This window comes from Prionailurus viverrinus, chromosome X, assembly GCF_022837055.1.
Source record: "Prionailurus viverrinus isolate Anna chromosome X, UM_Priviv_1.0, whole genome shotgun sequence".
Taxonomy (NCBI): Eukaryota; Metazoa; Chordata; class Mammalia; order Carnivora; family Felidae; genus Prionailurus; species Prionailurus viverrinus.
Window position 1 is genome coordinate 83,592,982 of NC_062579.1, and position 16,919 is coordinate 83,609,900.

The window sequence follows — 16,919 nt, forward strand, 5'->3', positions numbered from 1 at the left end:
TTTTCTGCTGCTTCATTATTAGTGTATAGTAATGCAACAGATTTCTGCATATTGATTTTGTATTCTGCAACCTTACTGAATTCATTTATCAGTTCTAGTAGTTTTTGCTGGAGTCTTTTAGGTTTTCTATATGTAGTATCATGTCATCTGCAAATAGTGAAAGTTTAACCTCTTCCTTGGTTATTTGGATGCCTTTGATTTCTTTTTGTTTTCTGATTGCTGAGTCTAGTACATTGATTTGTGAATATTGTGAATATTGTGAATTTGTGAATTTGTGAATATTGAGTCACCTTTGCAGAATAATTCCCACTTGATTGTGGTGAATGATTTTTTCTTAAACGTATTCTTGAATTCAGTTTGCTAATGTTTTGTTGAGGATGTTTGCATCTATGTTCATCAGAGATATTGCCCTGTAGTTCTCTTTCTTGTAGTGTCTTTATCTGGTTTCGGTATCAGGGTAATGCTGGCCTCATAAAGTGAATTTGGAAGTTTTCCTTTCTTCCGTATTTTTGGAATAGTTTGAGAAGAAAAGGTATTAACTCTTCTTTAAGTGCTTGGTAGAATTCACCTGTGAAGTTGGTCCTGGACTTTTGTTTGTTGGTAGGTTTTTTTAATCCTTGTCGTCAGTGTAAGTCTTTTGATTTGATCATTTAGTCCATTTGCATTCAAAGTAATTTTTTAAAGCTTTTATTTAAATTCGAGTTAGTTAACATACAATGTAATAATGGCTTCAAGTGTACAATATAGTCATTCAACAGTTTTACGGGAGAATGTGGGGGTGCGGCATGTTTTTAGCAAGTTAGTTGGCACTGAGCTGGTTCCCACAGGTGTCCATGTATCTAGGCTGGGGCCTAGGGGAGGAAAAGGGTTCCTGACAGCTATTTTATTCTTGGAGAAATCTCCCAAAGATCCTCGCCCCTTTAGCACATGCTCTGAGATTACTAAACCCATATCTCTCCCATACATCCCAGGCATTTTTCAAACTGCAGCTTCTATGCTGTATCTCCATGGGGCTGTTTGTTGTGTTGTCTTTTTAAAGGCCAGGCCTCAGTTTCCTATGGTCATCCTGGTCCTCCCAGAGCCAAGTCTGCTGATTTTTAAAGTTCCAGGTGTTAAACCGTGCTAATGGTAAGAACTTGTGACATGTGTAGGAATTTGGTTTTCAAAGCCAAATGTTGCAGGGATTCGTCTTCCCCATATGAGTTCTCCATGCCTTGGGCACATACTGTGAGAGTCTGTTTCTCTCCTCTCTTCATGCTTGTGTCCTCTCTCCCTCCTGAGGACAGTCCTACTGGTCTGTCCCAACCTTGTCTCTGCCCTTCCTGCCCTCTTCACTGTATCCTCTTCTCTATATTTAGCTGTGGAAAGTCTGTTCTGACAGTCTTTGGTTCGTTTTCTGGGTTATTTACACCGATATGAGTGTTATCTAGCTGTATCCGTGGGATGAGGTGAACTTGGGATCTTCTTACTTTGCCATATTCCCTGGAAGTGTGAGGCAGTTAACATTCTAATAGAAAGCTAGCAGTCTTTCTGTCCTGAAGAATTGGAGGACAATGTTTTTGTCAACCACAGCCACTGGGAAGTGAGGGGGAAATTCCAGAAAGGACAGAGCTGTCGATGAGGAATATTAAATTCTGCCCAAGTTTCTAATTTACCACTGAATCGTGCATATATGGACAGAGGCAAACCAGCCCAGCTAAATAAACAGAGTTGGCAGTTTGAGTTGACTTACTGCCAACACAAAAATATCAATACTTTTCAGGGGAAAATATCAGAATCTCAAAGCCTACACAACCTAGCATTCCAAATATCCAGGTTTATAATACAGAACTGCTTAACACGTGAAGAAACAGGAAAATGTCACCCAGTGTCAAGAAAAAAAGGCATAGGAAACCAGCCCAGGAAAATGTCACCCAGTCTCAAGAAAAAAAAGACATAGGAAACCAGCCAAGAGATTACCATAATACTGGAAATAGTGGACAAGGATTATAAAACAGCTACTATAACTATGCTCAATGAAGTGAAGAAAAATATGATTGTGATTAATCATGGGATAAAAAATATCAGCAGAAAATATACATTGTTATTTTTAAAAACATAATGGAAATTCTAGAATCAAAAAATACAACATACGAAATAAAAATTCAATGGATAGGCTTAAAAGCAGAATGTAAATGACAGGGGAAAGAATCTATAAACATGAAGATAGAATAATAAGATTTATCTAATCTGAAGCAAAGTGGGAAATAATATTGGAAAAAGCTTTATAAAGTTTTAGAGACCAATAGAATGATACTTAATGGTTTAACATAAATGTCATTGCAATCCTAGGAAGAGAGAAGAGAATGGGGCAACAAATTGACAATACAATGGCTAAACATGTCCCAAATTTGTTGAAGAATTCAAGAAGTTCAGTGAACTTTAAGTAGGATAAATACAAGTAAAACCATGCATAGACACATCATAGTCATACTTCTGAAAACCAAATATAAAATCTTGAGGTAAATAGGAAATAATGCCAGAAGGAAACTGGGATCTTCAAGAATGAGGGAAGACCAACAGAAATGGTAAATATCTATGTAAATATAATAGATTGTTCTCTCTTAAATTAAAAAAAATCTGTTATGATGGTTGAAAGCAAAAATTATAAAACTATTTGATGGAGACTCCAATGTATGTAAATGTATATATATAATGGCTACAACATACAGCAGGGAGTGCATAGGGACTCAACTCATGGTGACAAAGTTTCTACATTGTAGTGAAATTGGTAAAATATTAATTATAACCCTATAGCCATGAAGAATCAAGGATGTATATTTTAATCCAGTGAGCAACCACTCAAATTATTTAGAGATTTATTTAAAATTCAATTCTTAACTTAAATGTAACACTAGAAATACTCAAATGATACAAAAGAAAGGAGGAGAGGGGGCGCCTGGTTGGCTCCGTCATTTAAGTGTCTGATTTCGGCTCAGGTCATGATCTTATAATTCGTGGGTTCCAGCCCCGCTTTGGACTCTGTGCTGACAGCTCAGAGCCTGGAACCTGCTTCGGATTCTGTGTCTCCCTCTCTCTCTGCTCCTACGCCACTCGTGCTTTCTCTCTCTCTCTCTCAAAAATAAATAAGCATTTAAAAAATTTAAAAAAAAGAAAGGAGAGAAAAAAAGGGCAACAGACATAAAAGCATAATAAAATTGCAGACTTAAATCCACACATATCAATAATTAAATTAAATGTAAATGTTCCCAAAGACAGAGACTAACAGATTACATAAAACCACGAGACTTATCTATGATGGTTAATCTTATGTGTGTACTTGACTGAACATAGGGTGCCAAGATGAAACATTATTTCTGGATGTGTCTGTGAGGGTGTTTCCACTTAGTATGATATTAGTATGTGAATCAGTGGACTCAGTAAAGTAAATTGCCCTCCCCAATGTGGGTGGGCATCATCCAATCTGATAAGGGCCTGAATAGAGCAAAAAGTAGAAGGATGGATTTTCCTTTTTTTTTTTTTCCTGCCTTACTGTTTGAGCTGGGACATTTTATTTTATTTATTCATTTTTCTATTGAAGTATAGTTGACAACCAAGAAAACATTAGTTTCTGGTATACAACACAGTGATTCAACAACTCTGTATGTTATGTTATGCTTGCCAGAAGTGAAAATAAACTCTTTGACCATAAAACACTATTACAATATCACTGAGTATATTCCTTGTGCTTTATCTTTTATCCCTGTGACTTACGCATTCCATAACTGGAAGCCTACATCCCCCACTCTCCTTCACCCATTTTGTCTGTCCCCTGCTCCCCTCCCCTCTGGCAAGCAAGCATCAGTTTGTTCTCTGTACTTATGAGTATGTTTCTGCTTTTTGTTTGTTTATTCATTTGTTTTGTTTAGATTCCACATACAAGTGAAATCATGGTATTTGTCTTTCTCTGTCTGACTGATTTCACTTAATGTGATACCCTCTAGGTCCATCCGTGCTGTTGCAAATGACAAGATCTCATCTTTTTAAATGACTGAGTAATATTCCATTGTGTGTGTGTGTGTGTGTGTGTGTGTGTGTACCACAACTTCTTTATCCATTCATCTAATTAATGGACCCTCCGGCTGCTTCCATATCTTGGCTATTGTAAATAACACTGCAATAAACATATATATATATTTGTAAATACCCAGTAATGGAATTACTTGATCAAATGGTATTTCTATTTTTAATTTTTTGAGGAACCTCTAAACTGCTTTCCACAGTGGCTGCACCAATTTACATTCCTACCAGCATCGCACAAGGGTTCCTTTTTCTTCACATCCTCGCCAACACTTGTTATTTCTTGCCTTTCTGATTTTAGTCATTTCTGACAAGTGTAAGATGTTATCTCATTGTGGTTTTGATCTGCATTTCCCTTAGTAATGTTGAGAATATTTTCATGTGCTTATTGACCACCTGTATGTCTATTTTGAAAAAATGTCTATTCAGGTCCTCTGCACATTTTTAATTCGATTATTTGGGGTTTTTTGGTGTTGACTTGTAAAAGTTCTTTATATGTTTTGGATATTAACCCCTTATCATTCCAAATACCTTCTCCCATTCAGTAGGTTGCCTTTTTGTTTTGCTGATGGTTTCCTTCACTGTGCAAAAGTTTTTCATTTTGATGTAGTTCTAATAGTTTGTTTTTGCTTTTTTCCCCTTGCCTCAGAAGACATATCTAGAAAAAAATGTTTCTATGGCTGACGTCAAAGAAATTACTGCCTATGTTTTCGTCTAGGAGTTTTATGATTTTAGGTTTCACATTTGGGTTTTTAATCCATTTTGAGTTTATTTTTGTGTATGGTGTAAGAACATGGTGCAGTGTCATTTGTTTTGCATGTAGCTGTCCAGTACTTCCAGAATTATTTATTGAAGAGATTATCATTTCCCCATTGTATATTCTTGCTTCCTCTGTTGCAGATAAATTGACCATATAAGTGTGGGTTTATTTCTGGGCTCTCTACTCTGTTTCATTGATGTATGTATCTATTTTTGTACCAATACCACACTATTTGAATTACTACAGGTTTATAGCATATATTGCAATCTGTGACTGTGATGTCTCCAGCATTGGTCTTCTTTCTCAAGATTGTTTTGACGATTAAGGGTCTTTGTGTTTCTATACAAATTTTAGGACGATTTGTTTCAGTTCTGTAAAAAATGCTATTGGTATTTTGATAGGGATTACACTGAGTCTGTATATTCCTTTGGGTAGTATGGAAATGTTAATATTAATTCTTCCAACCCATGAGCACAGAATATCTTTCCATTTGTGTGTTGCCTTCAATTTCTTTCACCAGTGTTTTATACTTTTCACTAGGTTTTTCACCTCCTTGGTTAAATTTATTCCTATGTACTTTATTCATCTTTGTGCAATTATAAATGAAATAGTTTTCTTTTTTTAATGTTTATATGGAGAAAGAGTGAGAGAGAGACACTGAGAGAGGGGGAGAGTGAGAATCCCAAGCAGGCTTCTCGCTCAGCGTGGAGCCTGATGTGGGACTTGCTCTCACAACTGTGAGATCTATGACCTGAGCTGAAATCAAGAGTTGGACACTTAACCAACTGAGTCACCCAGGCGCCCCTGAAATTATTTTCTTAATTTCTCTTTCGGCTACTTCATTATTGGTGTATAGAAATGCAACTGATTTCTACATATTAATTTTGTACCCTGAAACTTTACATAATTAATTACTTCTCATATATTTTTTGTGCAGTCTTTATGGTTTTCTATGTACAGTATCATATCATCTGCAAATTGTGACAGTTTAACTTCTTCCTTACCAATTCAGATGCCTCTTATCTTTTTCTCGTCTGATTGCTATGGCCAGGACTTCCAACACTATGTTGAATAAAAGGGGCAAGAGTGGACATCTCTATCTTGTTCCTGATTTTAGAGTCAAGAGCTGGGACATTTTATCTTCTCTTCTCTGTCTGACCCTCGGACCAAGATATACACCGTTGGCTGCTTTGGTTCCCAAGCCTTTGGACTCAGACTGAATTACACCACCAGCTTTCCTGGGCCTCCAGCTTGCAAATGGCAGATTGTGGGACTTCTCAGCATTTATAAATTGCTAAATTGTTATATGTATATGTGTGTGTATATAGATGTAGATATATAGATATATAGATATAGATATAGATATACAGATATATAAAAAACATACACAGACATACCTCTATATCTTACTGGTTTTGTTTCTTTGGAGCAACCTCACCAATCCACCAACTATATATTGTCTATATGACACCCACTTGAAGTATAAAGAGACAAATAGGTTAAAAGTGAAAGCATGGAATATGACATATCATGAAAACACTAAAAAGGAAGCTTCAATTCTCCCTGAACATACAGCATTTTAAAATGTGTATGTATCTAGCAAAAGAACTTCAAATATTTGATCAAAAATGGAAACAAATAAGGAGAAATAGACAAATCCACAGTTATTATTCTTGAAGACTTCAACACTCCTCTCTCAGCCATTGATATAACAATGATACAGAAAATCAGTAAGGATACAGAAAAACAGAATGACACTATCAACAACTTGATTTCATTTCCATTTATAGAGCACATCCCCCAACAACAGAGAAATACATTCTTTTCAAATGCATATGGAACATATACCGAGAGAGAGCATAATATGGACCACAAAACAAACCTTAAAAAATTTCAAAGAATTGGGGCATCTGGGTGACTCAGTTGGTTAAGCGTCCAACGCTTGATTTTGCCTCAGGTCATGATCTCATGGTTTGTGAGTTCAAGTCCCACATCGGGCTCTGTGCTGACAGTGCACAGCCTGCTTCGTATTCTCTCTCTCTCTCTGTTCCTCCCCTACTTGTGCTCTCTCTCTCTCAAAATAAATAAACTTAAAAAAAGAAATTTCAAAGAATAAAAACAATGCAATGATCCTAAAAGAAACAAACTAAAATTCAATAACAAAGATATCTAGAAAATCTCCAAATAATCATAAATGGAAGAAAATTTTTCTATATAATTGAGGAGTAAAAGAGGAAATCTCAAGGGAAATTTTTAAAAATACTTTTTAAAAATGTTTATTGTTTTTGAGCGAGAGTGTGGGGGACGGGCAGAGAGAGAAGGGGGACAGAGGATCTGAAGTGGGCTCTGGGCTGACAGCAGAGAGCCTAATGCTGGCCTCAAACTCAGAACCGTGAGATCATGACCTGAACAGAAGTCAGTTAACCATCTGAGCCACCCCGGCACCCCTAAAAAATATTCTCAACTGAATGAATGAAAATAAAAATACATGTTGTAGCTGTGGGATGCGATCGAAGCATCACTAACAGGGAGATTCATAGCAGTTAATGCTGATGCAAGAAATAGGTAAGATCAGGGGCACCTGGGTGGCGCAGTCAGTTAAGCGTCCGACTTCAGCCAGGTCACGATCTCACGGTCCGTGAGTTTGAGCCCCGCGTCAGGCTCTGGGCTGATGGCTCAGAGCCTGGAGCCTGTTTCCGATTCTGTGTCTCCCTCTCTCTCTGCCCCTCCTCCGTTCATGCTCTGTCTCTCTCTGTCCCAAAAATAAATAAACGTTGAAAAAAAAATTTTTTTTAAAAAGAAATAGGTAAGATCTAAAATCGGTAATCTCAGCTTCCGCTTCATGAAACTAGGAAAAGAAGATCATATTAAACCCAAAGAAAGCATAGGAAAGAAATGATTAAAAATAAGATCACAAATCAATGAAATTAACAGAAAAGAATGAGAATAAATCCAACCAAAGCTAGTTTTTTTTTACAAGATCAATGAAATTGACAAACCTCCGGCCAGATGGACCATCACAACAAGAGGGAAGACAGAAATTACCAATATCAGTCACGAACAAAGGAATCTCACCACAGAACCTATAGGCATGAAAAAGAAAATAAAGGGACACCGTAAAGAACTCTATGCCTATAATTCTTCAACTTAGACAAAATGGACTTTGAATAGTCCTATATTCATTAAAGAACTGAATATACAGTCAGCACATAATCCAGGGAGGTCAGAGGGAATTTATTAGAAAGGATGACACCACAGAGGTGGCAACTACAAGTCCTTTTGCTATTGCTGTCTCAAGACATTTTGCTAACTAGCAGATCACACATCAAATCTTTTTGTTGGTGAAATGAATGGCATACTGTTAGGGTGAATGCTAGAGAAGGGCTCTTATTTGTAAACCTCAAAGTATTCAATATATGTGGATTAGCTAAAACAGAAGATACTCCATATCTTCACTTGAACAGGGCATAAGAATACACCTATGGAGGGGCGCCTGGGAGGCTCTGTCAGTTAAGCTCCCACTTCCGCTCAGGTCATGATCTCACAGTTCGTGAGTTCAAGCCCTGTGTCGGGCTCTGTGCCGACAGCTCAGAGCCTGGAGCTGCTTGGGATTCTGTGTCTCCCTCTCTCTGTGTCCCTCTCCCGTTCGTGCTCTGTCTCTCTGTCTCAAAAATAAATAAACATTAAAAATTATATATATATATACGTATATATATATACATATATATATGTATATATATATATATATACATATATATATGTATATATATATACGTATATATATATATAAAAGAACACACCTATGGATATCCTCCATAGAATAACACTAGTGACTTGATCCCCAGTGGGTCCTGTGCTCTGCCATTAGTTTAGCAGGTTTTCTGACTGTATGAAGCAAACTAGAAACCTATGTACTGCATCTTTCATAAGGATGTGCTCAGAGCACATAAAGGGACAGAAACCTAGGACTTCAACAAGCTTATAAAAGTTTTATGATTGTACCTAGTTTGCGAACGAATAATGTCTGCGTGAGGCAAAATTTTATATAAGCCTTTGTTTTTATTGTAATCTTGTAGGGAGAACACAGAATAGTAGCTAAACCTCACTCACCACCTCCAACTTCTCTGCCAGCTACCCGTATTTACCAAATACTATTTCTGCATTACCAAGTGACTTACGTCAGTTTGCATTAGCTAAGTAGTATGTTAAGCACTTTGTGTTCTCTAACCCATTTATTTCTCAAAGCAATGTTAGGCGACAGGAACAGGTAATATGATAAAACAGTAAGGTGAGTAAGATGAAGCTGGGAGAGAGAAAATGACATACCCAAAGTTATACAGCAAGGCCAGGGACTCGGGCTGTCTGATTTCAGTGCTGGTGTTTTCACCACTCTACTCCATTTTACTACTTGATGTTTTTAATCATCTCCACAGAATATACAAAGTCAGATAGATGGGATGAACAAGAACCACCTTTGCGGTGCCTGGGTGGCTCAGTCGGCTAAGTGGCTGGCTCTTGATTTCAGCTCAGGTCATGAACTCATGGTTGGTGAGACTGTGCCCCATATCGGGCTCTGTGCTGACAGTGTGGAGCCTGCTTGGGATTCTCTCTCTCTCTCCCTCTCTCTCTCTCTGCCCCTACCCTGCTTACTCTCTCTCTCCCCCCGCTTCTGAAAATAAAGAAACATTAAAAAAAATAGGAACCAGCCTTCTATGTCCAGCCTGAGGACAGGCCAAATTTACAGTCCCTGGATATTAGAGGTATCAGGGGCTCAGTTATGGAGAGCTTAATATGGCAATCGTGTTGACCTCAATACTCCTGATGACATTTGTGGTTGAGTTTTTTTATTTTAAATGACATCTTTATTGAGATATAATTTATAATGCATAAAATTCATCCTTTGATGAGTCAAGTGTACAAGTAAGTGGTTTTAAGTAGTATATTCTGAGTTGTGCAGCTCGTCTCTGTTAGCCGTTGTTTGGGGAACTGGATTCTTTTGTATTTGTGACATTGGCCCAATTTTGACTAATGGCCATCTCTGCTCCAAAAAGTCAAATCCTGAATGTTCCACCAGCTTCCTCCAGCGTTGGTCTTTGTGGAAGTCATTCAAAGGAACATTTAGGGTGGCTCCCTGAAACATGAGCGTTTTTTTCATTTTTCTTTTGTCAGCTATTAACTGGCCCTGCCCAGACCTCCTACAGAAAATAGATCTGTGAGGTACATGGGAGAGGTTCCACCCTACCCTGCTGGCACAAAAGTATCTTCAGTATGAAACTTTCAAAGAGATTAAGCTTCCTGTTTCAATCATTTCTTCTTGTTAAAACACTGGTTCCTACTCTGAGGTCACAGCCAGGTTAACCAAAGGCTTATGAAGGAGGCATTTTGTTTTACACATGTATTCACTACTACGACAAAAACACGCATGGCTGATGTGATTAATAAACAGCAAAGCCTCCTAAACAGGTGGCTGAATCCCCAGTAACTTTTTTTCATTATATACTTGCTTAATCAGCAGATACAAAAAGTGCAACTACCATTACGGGATAATCAGAGAAAGTTCTGATGGACCAAAGAAGTCACGTGGACTCAAAAAAGTGGAGGAACCACTGAGTTAAAAAAAGACTCTTCTTCAGAGGGTATAAAATTTTCACGTGGTAGGGGGTCAACTTATCAGCAGGCATTAACACAACGATCTTAATTAATTGGATCGCTTCCGGGCAGGCCATTGAACAATCCCATCCTAAAAGCAGAGTGGGGATGAGAATGGTCCCAGGCAGGTCTAGTGGGCTAAGGAGTTCAGCACTTGGAGTGCCATGTGTGCTTGGGGAAATCAATTGTATTCGTATTTATGACAGTAGCCAAAGTTTGATGGATTATTGTTTGGCTGGTACCACTCCAAAGAGCCAAACCCTAAATGTTCTTGAGTGTTGGAAGACACTCGAGGGGAAAAAAGAAGGTACTGAGCACCAGGGGTGGAGGGTGAAAGAAAGGAGGAAGCTGCCAAATATGTGATCAAGACCAAATCGGCCCACTTCTTCGTTTGTTGGGAGGGCGAGGAGATAGTAATATCTACTCTCAAACGTTAGCAGATGACTTCAGACTTCCTTTTCTTTCAAGCTTCTCCTTTCCCTTTGTTCCTTCCCAGAATCTCCTCCCCTTCTACTTGTTTGCAAACCTTCCCCATCCCATCCAACCCAGAGTCCCGCTTTCTATCCAAAGCCGTTCAATCAGCTTGAATTGTCTTGTGTTTTTCTGGAGGGGTTCCCTCTCCAAAGTTGCCAGAATGTCTCAATATTCTTGGAGCTTGTCCTCAGTTTCCAAAACTTCAGGGCGTCCCATCAGCCACAGTTCTGACTTCAAATGCACACTGACCTTTTCCTTTCAACCAAACACCCTCCTCCTTCCCCGTTGCATTGCATCAGAGCCTCCTCAGGCCTGTTGTGTTGCTCCAGGCATCCCCCTGCCTGTGGCTTGGGGTTAATATCTGGTCCTTTCCAATCCCACCCCATGTGATTGTGTCTTTGTTTCAGATCCAGGAGAGTAATCATACTCAGACTGGATCCCCACTAGCCAAAGCAGAAGAGACATTTGAGGAAACAATTGGCCAGCCCCTGCAGAAGGGGGTTTTGGGTTGCCCAAAACCAGCTGATTGCCTCAATTGTCCTCTCTGCCTGACATGACCTCAGAGCCATAAGTGGCTACTTTCCTTGGCCCTAATAAGGCAAGTGTACAGCGACTTCAGTCGCTTGAGAAGAGGCCCTATCCCAAGAGAGAGCTAATTTTCTTAGAGCTAATTTTCTTAGAATTGCAGGGTAAAAAGCTCTTGAGAACCGGACTGAAAACTGGGTCTGCCTTTCTCCAACCTCTTTCCAATTGCCACCTAATGACATATGGCGGCGGGGAGGGCAGGGGGAGGGCTGAGGTGGCGGGTGAGAGCAGTCCACAGGGTACAATCAATAAGGAGGTACGTTGTTGGCAGGAAATTTAAAACAATAGTAGAACTAACGAAAAATTAGTCAGGCTTTTATTATCGCCATGCTCCAGTAAATTCTAAACAGTGTCAGTGATAAAATACTAACCACTTTGGTTCCACGCTGCCTCCACGGCAGCACCCATGTGGTTCCCTCATCCCCTCAGGAGAGTCGCACTTAAGGCTGAGTTTTCAGGCAATACTTCAGATTCATATCCTTTTCCTCCTTCAAACTTTATGTCTTGTGTTCCATCCCCTTAGGACCCTGCTCTCTATTTTCACTAGTGGAATTTTTCCCCCTTTTTTCATATTTTTTAAATGTTTTTATTTATTTTTGACAGAGAGAGACAGAGAGACAGAGAGAGAGACAGACAGACAACGAGTGGGGAGGAGCAGACACAGAGGAAGGCAGAGGATCTGAGGTAAGCTGACGGCCCAGAGCCCAAGGCGGGGCTCAAACTCACGACCTGAGCTGAAGTCTGACGCTTAACTGACTGAGCCACCCAGGGGCCCCAGCGGAATTTCTTTATAGGGGAGGAATTACAGTGGGTACCCAGCTGTCCCCTACCAGGAGCACCTACATTGTAACAGGAGTCACCTGAAGAATCCATGCCGCAGTCCAATCCTTGTTCAAACTCTCTCAAAGCAGTGAAACCTTGTTTGCAAACAGAATGTAGTGTGGAACCCCAACTCCGAAGTCTTCTTCAAGCCTCACCTTCAGTGTCATTTCCTCAGGGAAATCTTCCTTGTTCCTCCACGCATGAGAAGGACAAGTCCTTATGAGCTACACTGTCATAGTACCTCGGTCTTGCCCTTTCACACTCCCCTTGGAATTACTTGTTCAGTGTCTGTATTCTCTGGTACACCATAACCTCTGTGCAGGCAAATACCAGCCCTCCCTTGTCCACCATCGGAAACCCAGAACCAAGCACAGTACATGGTCCTCTGGAGGTGTTCCATAAATGAACGTATAAATGGAAGTGCTTTGGGGCGCCTGGGTAGCTCAATCGGTTGAGCGTCCGACTTCGGCTCAGGTCATGATCTCGCGGTCCGTGAGTTCGAGCCCCGCGTCGGGCTCTGTGCCGACAGCTCAGAGCCTGGAGCCTGCTTCCGATTCTGTGTCCCCTCTCTCTCTGGCCCTTCCCCACTCATGCTCTGTCTCTCTCTCTGTCAACAATAAATTTTAAAAAAACATTAAAATGGAAGTGTTTCTATTACTACAGGCTGTAAGTTAAATGCACATTGGTAATAGCCATGACACATGCCACACTGTGGGCTTTTATTGAAATTATGGTCATCAACAATCCCCAGGTCATTTTTTTTTTTTCAGAACAAAAAACGTGGTCCATCAGGCTTTCCTACCTTGTAGTCACGTGATTACATTTTAAAACCAACTGCAGCGATCACAACTCCCGGATTATAGTGGGTAGATTTATTCCTCCTCTCTGTGGTGCTAAAATCAGATTCTTGCTCTTACTCAAGCCTGGCTGAAGTCCGGTGGGGACATCCTCTCTCCTTTTCTATACCAGGACCCCCAGAGGGCTTCGCCTTTTTAGTTATCCCAGGTTGGCACTTCCTTCCAGACAAGGCGCAGGTTCCATTTTCTGCCTGAAAAAAAGCCAAGCCTTGGCTGCTTTCCCCTTTCTTTGGACTATGGGAGTTCAAAAACAAATGGTTCACCGAATTTTCAAAAATGGAATTTGCTGTGCACTTGCTATGGGCTCGTCACTATCACGAACGCAGTACATTATCTCATTTTAGTCTAACGCCAACACTCTGAAGCAGAGACTATTCTTATCCCATTTTGCAGATAGGGAATCAGAGCTTAAGAGATGTAGGGAACAGGGAGAAAGGGAAAGAAATGTGAATCATTTGCATGTGTTAATTCCCTGTCTTCTCTTGGTATCCTGATGGGAGTGGAGCCCTCACTAGGATTGACCTTAAGCTTCTGATGTAATTTTATTATTTTTTATTTATTTATTTTGGGAGGGGAGAGAGAAAGAGTGGGGGGGAGGGGTAGAGGGAGAGAGAGAGAGAGAAAGAGAGAGAATATTAAGCAGGCTCCATGCTCAGCACAGAGCCCGATGTAGGGCTCCATCCCATGACTCTGGGATCATGACTTGAGCCGAAATCAGGAGTCTGATGCTCAACCAACAGAGCCACCATCTGCCACTGATTTTATTATTAATTGTGGTGATTCTTTGAACAGAGGTGAACATCTTGATTGCAAGACTGCAAATGGTGACAGCCCTTCTACAGGGTTTTTCTTTTTTTCTCAGTCTACCTCCTGATGAAGCTGTCTGCCTACATGGATACATTCCCGATTTTCAGAATTCATTTCTAAGTGCCCCCTTCCAGGGCTACCTCATGGCCACGGCCAGGTGAGTGCCAATGGACAGCCGCACAGACAGTTCTCAACAACGCCATTAGAGGAGCAGCCCCTCCCTCCTCACCAGGCCTCCACCACCGTGGAAGCTGCTACATCCCACCAGAAACAAACCCAAACCCGGGCATTTCAGAGAATTGGTACGTTCGGAAGTAAAAGGGCAAAGCTGCCTACGTCCCCAGCCCCTACCCCCCGCCTAGCAAACCTTGCTCTCCCACCCCCAACACACACACACACACACACACACACCTCCCTCCTACTGCCTCTGTTGTCAGAAGGTTTTCACTGACTTAAGCCCTCTGCCTGTAATTTCGTAATTGGGGAATTCATTTTGAGGGGAATAAAGAGTAACAAAGTCTTTATTTATTTATTTTTTAACAAACCCAGCTTTTTCAAAAACTTTTTTCCTTAATGTTTATTTATTTTTGAGAGACAGAGCATGAGCTGGGGGAGGGGCAGAGAGAGAGGGAGACGCAGACTCCGAAGCAGGCTCCAGGCTCCGAGCAGCCAGCCCAGACCCCGACCTGGGGCTCAGACTCACAGACCTTGAGATCATGACCTGAGCCGAAGTCGGTTGCTTACCGACTGGGCCACCCAGGTGCCCAAGAGTAATAAAGTCTTTACAAGTAAAATGGTATCTGAGGGTTCAGCAACTCTCTCACTTCACTAAATGTGCTTCCTTCCTAAGGCCCAGACGGCTGTCCTGAAGGCATTCAGGGTCTAATTGTTGAGGTCCTTACTGGTGGAGCCTGTGGTTCTTTGCGGAGCAAGGCAGGCCTGGGTCTGGGATAGCTGGATGTGAAGGGCAGAATGACAGCACTGGACTGGAGAGTGCGTGGTAAAACAGGAGGCCTTCAAGTACAAACTCTTGTCTTTGACATTTTGCCTACAGCCTGCTGCTCACCGCCTCGCAGCGGCCCCACCCAGAAAGGTGAAAGGAACCTCCCAGCTCATTCCTCTCCACTCCTCACCACCCGCCCTTGCCCCCAGGACTGAGCTTAAGCAGGTACTAATTAGTACTATATATATAACTTGGTTACCTTCAGGGTTCAAGAGGCTTGTGTGGACTGGCCCGGGAATCCAAGCATCAAATCAAATGATGTTTCTATAAGAAAATGCCTGCCGGATTCTAACTTTGGGGTCAATACTTCATTCCTAGATTGGGGACTGTTTATACTTGGAGGCAATGCTTCCGCACTGTTATCTACATTAACTTGAAACCAGGCTTTGGGTTCTTGTATTGTCCATTTTGTGAAAGCTCCACACATACCATGTTTGAGTCTATTCACACACACACACACGGATAGAGATCTAAGTATTGTAACATGCACTACAGTTCTTCTAAATATTACATTGCAGTATGATAGCTATGTAGAAATATAGATACTACTTGTCATCCACAATATTGATAATATTTTTAGTGAGAATGCTTCACCGCTGTGAGGCCTATGCCTCAAACGTGGAAAAAAATCTATGTGTAAATCTGATTATTTGGGAGTTATTTTATTAATTTTTTTTTTTTAGTTTATTTATTTTTTGAGAGAGAGAGGGAGAGCAGGGGAGGGGCAGGGAGAGAGGGAGGGAGAGAGTTCCAAACAGGCTCCACACTGTCCGTGCAGAGCCCGACACAGGGCTCCAGCTCGTGACCGTGAGACCATGACCTGAGCCGAAATCAAGAGACGCTCAACTGACTGAACAACTCAGGCACCCCCTTTTGTAAAAAATTTTTTTGGAAGGGAGTTATGTTGTTTTGTTTTGTTTGGCTTTGTTTTATTATTTCTTAATTTACATCCAAGTTAATTAGCATATAGTGCCATAAAGATTCCAGTGACTCACCCCCTATGTATAACACCCAGTGCTTATCCCAAGTCCTTAATGCCCTTTACCCATCTAGCCCATCCTCCCACCCACAACCCCTCCAGCAACTCTCAGTTTGTTCTCTGTATTTGAGAGTTTCTTATGGTTTGTCCCCCTCCCTGTTTTTATATTATTTTTGCTTCCCTTCCCTTATGGCCCTCTGTTTTGTATCTTAAATTCCACATATGAGTGAAGTCATATGATATATGTCTTTCTCTAATTTCGCTTAGCATAATATCCTCTAGTTCCATCCATGTTGTTGCAAATGGCAAGATTTCATTCTTTTGGATTGCCAAGTAATATTCCATTGTGTATACATACCACATCATCTTTTTAAAAAAATTTTAACATGTATTCATTTTTGAGAGACAGAGACACAGAGTGAGTGGGGGAGGAGCAGAGAGAAAGGGAGACACAGAATCTGAAGCAGGCTCCAGGCTCTGAGCAGTCAGCACAGAGCCTAACGTGGGGCTAGAACTTACGGACCATGAGATCATGACCTGAGCTGAAGTCTGACACTTTACCGACTGAACCACTCAGGCACCCCCCACAGCATCTTTATCCATTCATCTGTCGATGGACATTTGGGGTCTTTCCATACTTTGCCTATTGTTAACAGTGTTGCCATAAACATTGGGGTGCATGTGCCCCTAGAAACAGCACTCTTGTATCCCTTGGATAAATACCTAGTAGTGCAATTGCTGGGTTGTAGGGTAGTTCTATTTTTAACGTTTTGAGGAACCTCCATACTGTTTTCCAGAGTGGCTGCACCAGTTTGCATTGTCAACAGAAGTGCAAAAGAGATCCTCTTTCTCCACATCCTCACCAACTTGTTGCCTGAGTTGTTCATTTTAGCCATTTGGACAGGTATGAGGTGGTATCTCAAT